This window comes from Sinohyriopsis cumingii, chromosome 10 (genome assembly GCF_028554795.1).
Source record: "Sinohyriopsis cumingii isolate HCF-2022 chromosome 10, ASM2855479v2, whole genome shotgun sequence".
NCBI classification, from domain to species: domain Eukaryota; kingdom Metazoa; phylum Mollusca; class Bivalvia; order Unionida; family Unionidae; genus Sinohyriopsis; species Sinohyriopsis cumingii.
In genome coordinates this window covers 108,052,384-108,061,491 of record NC_142970.1, presented here as the reverse complement: position 1 = coordinate 108,061,491, position 9,108 = coordinate 108,052,384, and positions in this window count along the sequence as shown.

The window sequence follows — 9,108 nt, the reverse complement described above, 5'->3', positions numbered from 1 at the left end:
TAGTGAAAATATTTTTTTTAAACTTACGCTATTGGGATATAAATCTCCAAAAATCATACTTTCTAACACAAATCATAAAATTAAAGTTCTGAATATACTTAAATGGTATTCCAAAATAAATCCAACACTGGAAGTGCTAGTTTACCTATGGTTGTTCGTGTCGTGGTGTTGTGGCTACAGTCTTTCGTTTGATCTCAATATAATCCAGGAATATATATCCTTATTCCAAATTTCAACATAAATCTAAGATTCTTTTTTCCAAGAATGATATTTCTGAGCACTTTCTATTTCCAGAGACGATCAACCTGAATTAAATAATTTGAGTAAATAAATTCCAGCCGAATTGAAACTCTGGCAACAAGAATAATACAGCTGATTCTGCTCATATATTACAGCACGAAAAAAATAATGTTTCCAGTAGCAAGTTTATTTAATCCTCTACCTAACCTCAAGTCACAATTAGCATTTCCTAACAGCAATCATATTACCTAATGGAACATTTCATTCTAGAAGGTTCCAAATGATTACTCGAAAACATCTGTTATAATTAAAAGGTCTGTTACTAACATTATAACAAAGAAAGTGGAAAACAGAATGTCTTCGACTCAGACCAAGATAAATGTGTTTACTTCTGTTAATAATGATCGTAATATTAAACCCATACTCATAGAGAAATTATTAGCTAGGTATAAATTATTTTCAGAATAAAAAGATCAATGATCTTGGTCAGGTACACAAGGAACTTGATTTTGGACAAGGTCTGCTACAAAATATAAATTTCCATAACCACAGCATATCGTTAAATACAAATAAATAAATAAATAAATAAATAAATAAATAAATAAATAAATAAATTAGAAAACTAGCGAACAATGCAAATTATACATATACAACAAAAGATATACAAATATCCTAAATACTTATGATGATTATTAATATTGGTTTCAATGTAAAATTTGAGTCAGCAACTGTAGAAAAAGTCGTAATAAGTGAAGGACTCTCGCTGTAAAGGAGACAAAATAGCATATTCATGTATGAAAAGAGATTATGGCTCTTGAACAATTATTTTTTATGAATTAACTATTTGAAATATAGTATGTGAAACGTCAGACCAATTCTTCTTGTGTATCGTATTTGATTTAGGCAGGTATGTAATCTTTTAATGTTAAGTTCCATATTCGCTGCGATGTATTATTTATATTCCGTCGAACTATGTATGCTAGATCAAGAATTTAATTAACGACTTAATTGAAATAACACTCTGGATTAGTATGATAAAGACAACTATGGAAAGTATCATAAAACACGATTATGACTCAAGTTTACACAAAGGTCTAAAACAATCTAACTACTTCAAAGTCTTACTTATCCCGTAACACACACACACACACACACACACACACACACACACACACACACACACACAACGACGCAGCGAATGGCAGGTCAAGCATTATTCTTTAACAGAAATATTTCCGAACACATTTAGCGTTATCTCTCCCCCACCACTCACAATAAGAGATCTACATTGAAGAGACATAATGTCTTGCTTTGAAAGCAAATTAAGTTGTTCCATCGATAGTTCGATTGATTCGCAAAATTATATAAGTGCCTAAATCAAAAAAAAAAGTTCCGTATGAATTTCAAAACATAAAATGTACTGGTCCGCCAAGAATCGGGACGTTGTCAAGATGTTGTTGTCCAGAACTTCTTTGAATAATTCACAACAGTTTCATAATAATATTATAATCCAAATAATGAGCATTTTCTATTTCCACTGAACAGTCCAGAAAATGTTTTTCCTCTATAGCAGTATCTAAGTACAACATAAAACACCTCCGAAGATTTAAAACAGGAACACAATAAATGAGTATCACTCAAAAATAGGAATGAATCTGACTGTTCAGTTCTCTTCCTCTATTTCACAATATATCCCACGTGACGGATCTTACTACCTTGCCAAACCAATGCGAAGTTACTGAATTATTCTAAAACAGCCCAAAACCCATCAGTCAATGAACAGTTGACCCAAGGGCCTCATTAAGTCTTATTATTAAGATTATTATTAATAATTGTCAACACGTACGTCAGTATCTACTTATCGATCCTATGTAAGATTACGATTCAACAGAATTAGGTCACGTGGGCAAACCCTAAATATATTCTGTACAGTTTACAAATATGGATAAAACAAATTATAAAAAAGAAATAAAATCATGTTCAAGGGGTTACAAAAAATGTAGATAATCATAACATCTGAAAATAAGGGATTTAATTAGAAGCAATTGTTTATGATATGTAATGCCAATTATTTGTAAGTAAAATTGTTTTTCCACTTTCATTGGGAGGAATTTAAACTTGTGGGCACAGCCAACTGGATGTTGTCCACGAACGTACACCACTCCCTCCCGTGGCACGTCGATATAGCACATTACTTGTTATAATTTGAATGGGAGTTGCGTTTGTGGTACCGTGATTATAAACATATTTTGTCAGCTCTTTTTTGTGCTTATTTTAAAGTTTTAGATTCTTGACTTGTAATTTGTATCATTTTAGGTAAGTAGATACATCTGGAGGGAAACGTGACATCTCAGTTGGTACAGCGTTAAACTCTTAGTCAAATGGTTGTGGGTTCGATACCCACCAGGGTAAGCTGCCTTGTGTTCTTATATTTTGAGGGTAACATTGACATTGAGTTTCAGTAGGAAGACATCTCGTGATGACAAGTTCGTTCTAAAAGAAAACAATTGCAGGGTGACATTCAAATTTCCAATATGATTGCTATAGTAAATAGTTTGTTTTTAATTAACCTTCTGAACCAATGGCGGATTGACATTGTGTTTTCATGAAAAGACTCGCATGATGTTTTGTTGGTCACGTGTAAAAATGGAGCCCAGTATCTGCATCGAATCTCTAATCAAAGGCACTGGTTTCAATACCAGCCAAAACCAGCTTCTTTAATATGCTCTTGGGATGTTATAAAGACATGAAATATGCCCTTTAAAATAATTGAAATCACCAATATAACTTTGTATCTATATTGAATTAAAACAAAAAACGGCAAAATAACGTTCAGTTCCACTGGTCATATATCAGGAGTTCCTATGACTTCTGTCCATCGTCTGACCTTACTGACCTTTAGCACCAGCTTTTATTCATAATCATCCGAAAGTGATTGGAGGATGCCATGTTTTTCGCTAGTGTTAATTTTTGGAGGCCTAACGGAATCATTTGCATGCTTTTTAACAACGATGATATTGATACAAAACTTCAGCACTTCACTAAAATAATGAACTCAACAGACAAAAAAAGAAAAAAAAAGGCTTACATGAAGGTCCAATATTCAGATAGTTCATCATCAGCCTAGGTCGACAATTTTTTTCAGGGGCTAAGGAGGAATTTACAGAATTGTATCACTACTAGTTGAAGACCAGAAGACACCCCCCCCCCCACCTTATATATACTCCTGTCCCGATTCAAACCTTACGTATGGATTGCCCCTGTTACTTTTAATGCAATATATGGTCTGTAGTTCATAAACAGCTGGTATAAAATATGACATTCGTGTGTGTGTGTGTGTGTGTGTGTGTGTGTGTGTGTGTGTTGACACACACAGAGAGAGAGAGAGAGAGAGAGAGAGAGACAGCTAAATTGACAAAAATAATAACCAACCTATCATAACACATTACTAATACATTTTATAGCACGTCAGAACTGAAAGAATGTGAAGAGATCACTCCTGAAGTTTAAAACAAAGAACTTAGGATTTATTGTCACGGAAAAAAGATTCGGTAATGAGCATAAAAAATTGATATGTTACATGTATCACTATCATGAACCAAATTTCTCCCTAAGCGCTGCACGTCAAAATGATGTTATTGTTGTTGTTGTGTATAACGCCATTTTTCAGCACACGATAGGCTATACATGGCAGACGGTATTAATGGTGGAGGAAGAACCCGGGAAAACCCCAGAAAAAACAACACCGACCCACGAGAAGCTACTGGCAAGCTTTCTCACATACCCACATTGGCTGAATCCGAGACTCGAACCGGCGCAGACAGAGGTCAGATGGCAGTGATCCATAAGGAGAGCGCTTTAGACGACTCGGCCACTCGGGGCCACCAAAATGATTTTACCAAATATCATAATAAACGTAGGTTAAAGGGTATTAGAAATTTAGAGTGAAACATATCATGTTTCTCCTTAACAGCAAATCAGGAGGAATCTGCTTCTCTTAATAATATCTAAACAGCCATTGGACTTACACATTTAATGAGTTCCAGTCAAAGCTCTGGCAATTTACCAGCATCAGTATCTGCATTCGACTTACATTAAGATTTTCCTGTGCTTATATTTGTTGCTGTTTCAACGGCAAGATGAGTTTGAAATCATTTTAAGGGGTTACACATACTGACCATCCAGTAGTTAATCTTTCTTAACTGTCTTTAACATATCTTTTAAACAAAAGTATGTCCATTAAAATCGTGGACCTTGAACACTATTTATAAGTTACATTTAATTCAATGAATACAAACATACAAATAATGAGTATATTCATCAATAGTATGGTAACTTATCCTACATATCAGGAAATACAAAAATGAATATTAAACTAGATGCAAATATATAATATGGACTCCGTCTGTAAGGATAAATTCGTCAGCATTGAAAGCGAAGCACATAGCATCAGCACATTTTGGGATTTCTACTGACAACACCTGCAAAGGAGAACCGCTTCACAACACTTGATGGATGTTGTGCGACAGCTGACCAATGACATACAGGTTGTCTTCCCTGTCCACTGCTACTCCACCTGCACCATTCAGATTTGAATAGCATGGTGCCGTCTACACTGTATCCGTACACGGCAGCCGAATCTTGGTAATATGAGACGTAAATATGTGTCATCTTACTATTCACTGCCAAATGACATGCCCATTTTAAAGGATGAACTTTAACATATAATTTCTCAGATCCATTCATGGATACAATACACAAATAGACAGCCATTCCTAGTGCCACTTTCAACTAGTGGATCTCTAGATAGGATGGCTATTCCATGACATCTAACACTGGTACCTATTATCCTCCCCGGTTGTATGGATCTATTCACAATCAGAAACTGGATCTTATGCTCACCAGGAAGTGTCACTGCAACTGGAGTTCCCTCCACTAAACACACGCAATAGAGACGTAAAGTAAGTTTACAGTGAGCAAGAGGCTGATATCATGAGTCATACAGTCTACCTGTAGAATTGTTATAATCAACAAGCATGATTGTATCATAGGAAGACATGTTATACCAGAGTACTTAGGTATCATGCCATCCGAGTAGTCTGCATTAAGCTGTCAGACTTGTAAAGGTTTGCAGTCTTTCGGTGACTTATAACTGGGAGAGTTTTGTGTATTTTTCTGTCCTTGTACAGTTTTCTTATTTGCTGGCGATACTGTATCTCTTTCTACGAGTATATGTATTGTATTCTCCTTAGTGACAGGCAACGCTGAAGGTTTGTGACATTCTTTTCTTTCAGCGATGTCAAATCGTAATGATAGTTGTCTCACAACATTTGATCAAAGAGAGAAAACGATCGTCCATACAAAGCCTGGCCTCTATACGTCTAACGTCACAACAGTTCTCCTTTACATTCGGCTCATAATGGACAAGTTGTTCTTCAGTTCGATGCAGAGTGGTCAAGACATAAAGACGATTGCCATGTGCCAAAACTTTTTCCAAAACCTGAAGGGAATTTGTCACTCGGAGCTGATGGATTCACACTGGTGATTTTTGTCATGGCGGACAATTGATTCCTCTTTTAGAAAAGCATTTTTCTCCATCGTTATTTTGACTTTAACATTGTCAAGTAAAGTGTCTATTTTCTTCCTGAGCTCCGCGAATTCATCTGATATGTTCTTCACATTTGCTACGATATTTTTAAACGATACTTCATTTTCTTTCTAAAATTGATCCAAGTCCAATCTAAGTTGTTTCAATCGGTCCACAACTATATTTGGTTCTTTTTCCTTCAGTAGTCATTCGGAATGGTCCTTTAGTTTAAGAACCTCACTGCCGTGCGTTTTGGCTATTGTAAAATCATTCTGAGGAGCACGTACTTACGTGGGATTTGCAGTAAAACTCGAACTCTTTACCACATGTTCGAAGCAAGTGACACACACAGATAATTTAACAACTGGTGCCGGATTTATGAAAATGTCCTGTATATTTACGACTATATGGTCCCTTAAGCACCTTTTCACATGCAGGACAGATAACTTCTTTACAGACCGTACAAAAACATGTAGCTTTCATAGAGTTTCCTTCATACAAACACGAATCACAGCCCTTATCTACTTTCTAACACAGACAACAACACAGTATTGTATGGTAAACGTTCTGTCCACTTATCCACGGGAATATCAGGAAGTGCAGGAAATGTTAGCTGTTCGCGCTCTGCTCAAAGGAAAGTGGCCCCTGTTTTCCCATTAGGTAAAGGCTTCACAACATATTTGTGTAGGCAATGTTGACAGTAGGTATGGAGGCATGGCAAATTCTTTACTGCTGTGTCCACATCAAGACAAATCGGACAACGTAAAGCGTCAGAGAAGACGGACTTTACACCACTAGCCATAATAGTAGAATGGACAACACTGCTGTCTTGATTGCATTCTTTGTACGTAGTTACCTTGACGACCTGGTGATTGCCCGTCCTTACATATTACATCCTAAAACTTTTAGGGTCACGTGTAACATTCGGTAAGAAATTTAATAATATTTTTATTATAAAGACAATTGCATGCATATGTTGTGTGTCAACTATATTAGAAAGTATGTGTAATTACTCGCAAACAATTCCTCGATGTTCACTTAAACCCAGTTGTGAATATGTAAAATACGACTTTCCTGGATAACATCCGCTACGGTATTCAGGTCTCACGGGACAGTTTATCTGGTGAATTTTCATCCGACAATGATCTATTGCAGAAAAATGAGAATAACTTTACACCGAAGATAAAAAAAGAGCAAACTAATGATTTTTGTTGAAAGCATGCATGTGAGAGTTTGACTGCGGAAATCAGGTTAATTTCTTAAACAACTGGTGGCTTTTATACTGAATCAACAATGCCACCAACCCCTCTGTTTTACATTCATTTTGGACAGCAAAGAGCTATGTTGAATATTTTTCTTGTGACAAAGACAGCTGAAGAATCTGTATGTGTTTTATGCATGAATAAAGTTCACTAGTACTATAACAAATTAGCATACTTTTCGTCACCCCTCAACCATATCGAATTTTTAGATATTTACCTCAGTAGCAGACATATGTAAATAAGTAATCCAAGTCGGCTGTTCATTTGCAACCCAAGTTACGCATTTGATCTCCAGTGCTAGTCTAACTGTGACAGGCAGCCACCAAACAGGCCAGCCTATTTTCAAGCCTAAGTCAAAGTAAATCTAAACCACATTACAGATCTAGTTTTTGTGTGAACTTATAAATGCTACGTTTATGATAATTATGTTCATGCCTTCTACCTTAAAAATTAGGGAGGTGTCAAATACGAAACTATTCAGTGAGAGCTCATTCATGGTGTATTGGGCGTTTTATAACATAGACGTAAAAGGCTATTTTTGAAGAAATTAATTTAGTGACATATATCTCAAGATTTTTGCATGTTTTTACAAAGTAATTCATTTTTTGTTTCACTATGAAATTTTAACCGTTTTGCCACGGATTAAATAGATAGGGTGAACTTTAAGAGCCAATGCGTCATTTTCAACATGACAAAAACAATAGCAACAGGACCAACATTATCATAATAATACCGCAACTAATAATACTAACCGAAACAGATGTTTCGGGGTTATGTCGTTCAAGGGTTGATAAGATAAAGTAAATTTTAGAACCAAGAATTTTCAATAATATTTTATATCATTAATTAATTATGCAAAGATAACTTGAAAACAGATAAAAGACCATATTCTCGCAACTCAGCTGCATTAGAAGCTGATACCGCGACTTTCTTGCAGAAACGGTTGCCATTGTTTTTCAACAAATCGGAAATAAAACTGGGCTCAACATGAATTTCCTGCCATAGAGGAATCTTATCTGGTTATGATCGACCAGTTATTCCTTTTTCTACAAATACAACCATACTTTAATACATTATTGACAATATCATGCCGATCAAATGAGAACTTAGTGTCTTTCCAAATGTTACATTGACGAAATCGTCCTGGGCTGGCCTGGGAAGATCTCGCACCCACGATCTTTCGATTACGAGTCTTGCGTTGTACCACCTGAGCTACCACAGATCTGATGAAGTATTTTCGACACTATTCAGATCTTGACAAAGTATATCATGGCATGAGTTCTCCGTGCTCGAACAAATTTGATGATTAACAATTTGTGCGCATACATTTAGAATTGTAGCCCTTAGCCGTCTTAACATAGGCACTGCCCTTACACAACTTTGAAAACAAGCTACCATCAACATGTATCACAAAACTTTAACCAAATTTTAAGTGCAACTTCGTCTCAGCAGGATTTTGGACGTGTTATTTCATGAGCACAGTTTTAGTTGAGTTGGAACAGCTTATGCACTGTTCTAAATTAACGGTCAGAAAATCTTGAAAAATCAAAGTTCACATTAATATTTTAACTAATAATTGTAAGGACCAGTATGCAATGGAGGTACATTTGGCGAAAGTTTCCTCACAGTGGACTTAGTATTTAATGGACAGGGCACTTTTATATAAGCATAAGTATATAATTTATGTTCTGTCCACTGACCATAAATAAAGTAAGAAGTAAATAAAAGGAAACTTGAGCACAACGATTTGTATGATTTTTATTTAACTTATACAAATAGAAAACACAACTGGAACATTACGATTACACTATCTGAGGAAATGTGTTGTGATATGGGAGTTAAATCTGGCCATGATCATTGATTTCATTCATATATATAAAGAATACAAATCATATGCAAATAACGTCATTTCAAGTACATATTGTAAGTTGATGTTATTATTATTGTTGTTGTTGTTGTAGTCGTTGATAATGATATTATTATTGTTATTATTATTAAAGAGCTTATTTATTTTTTGAA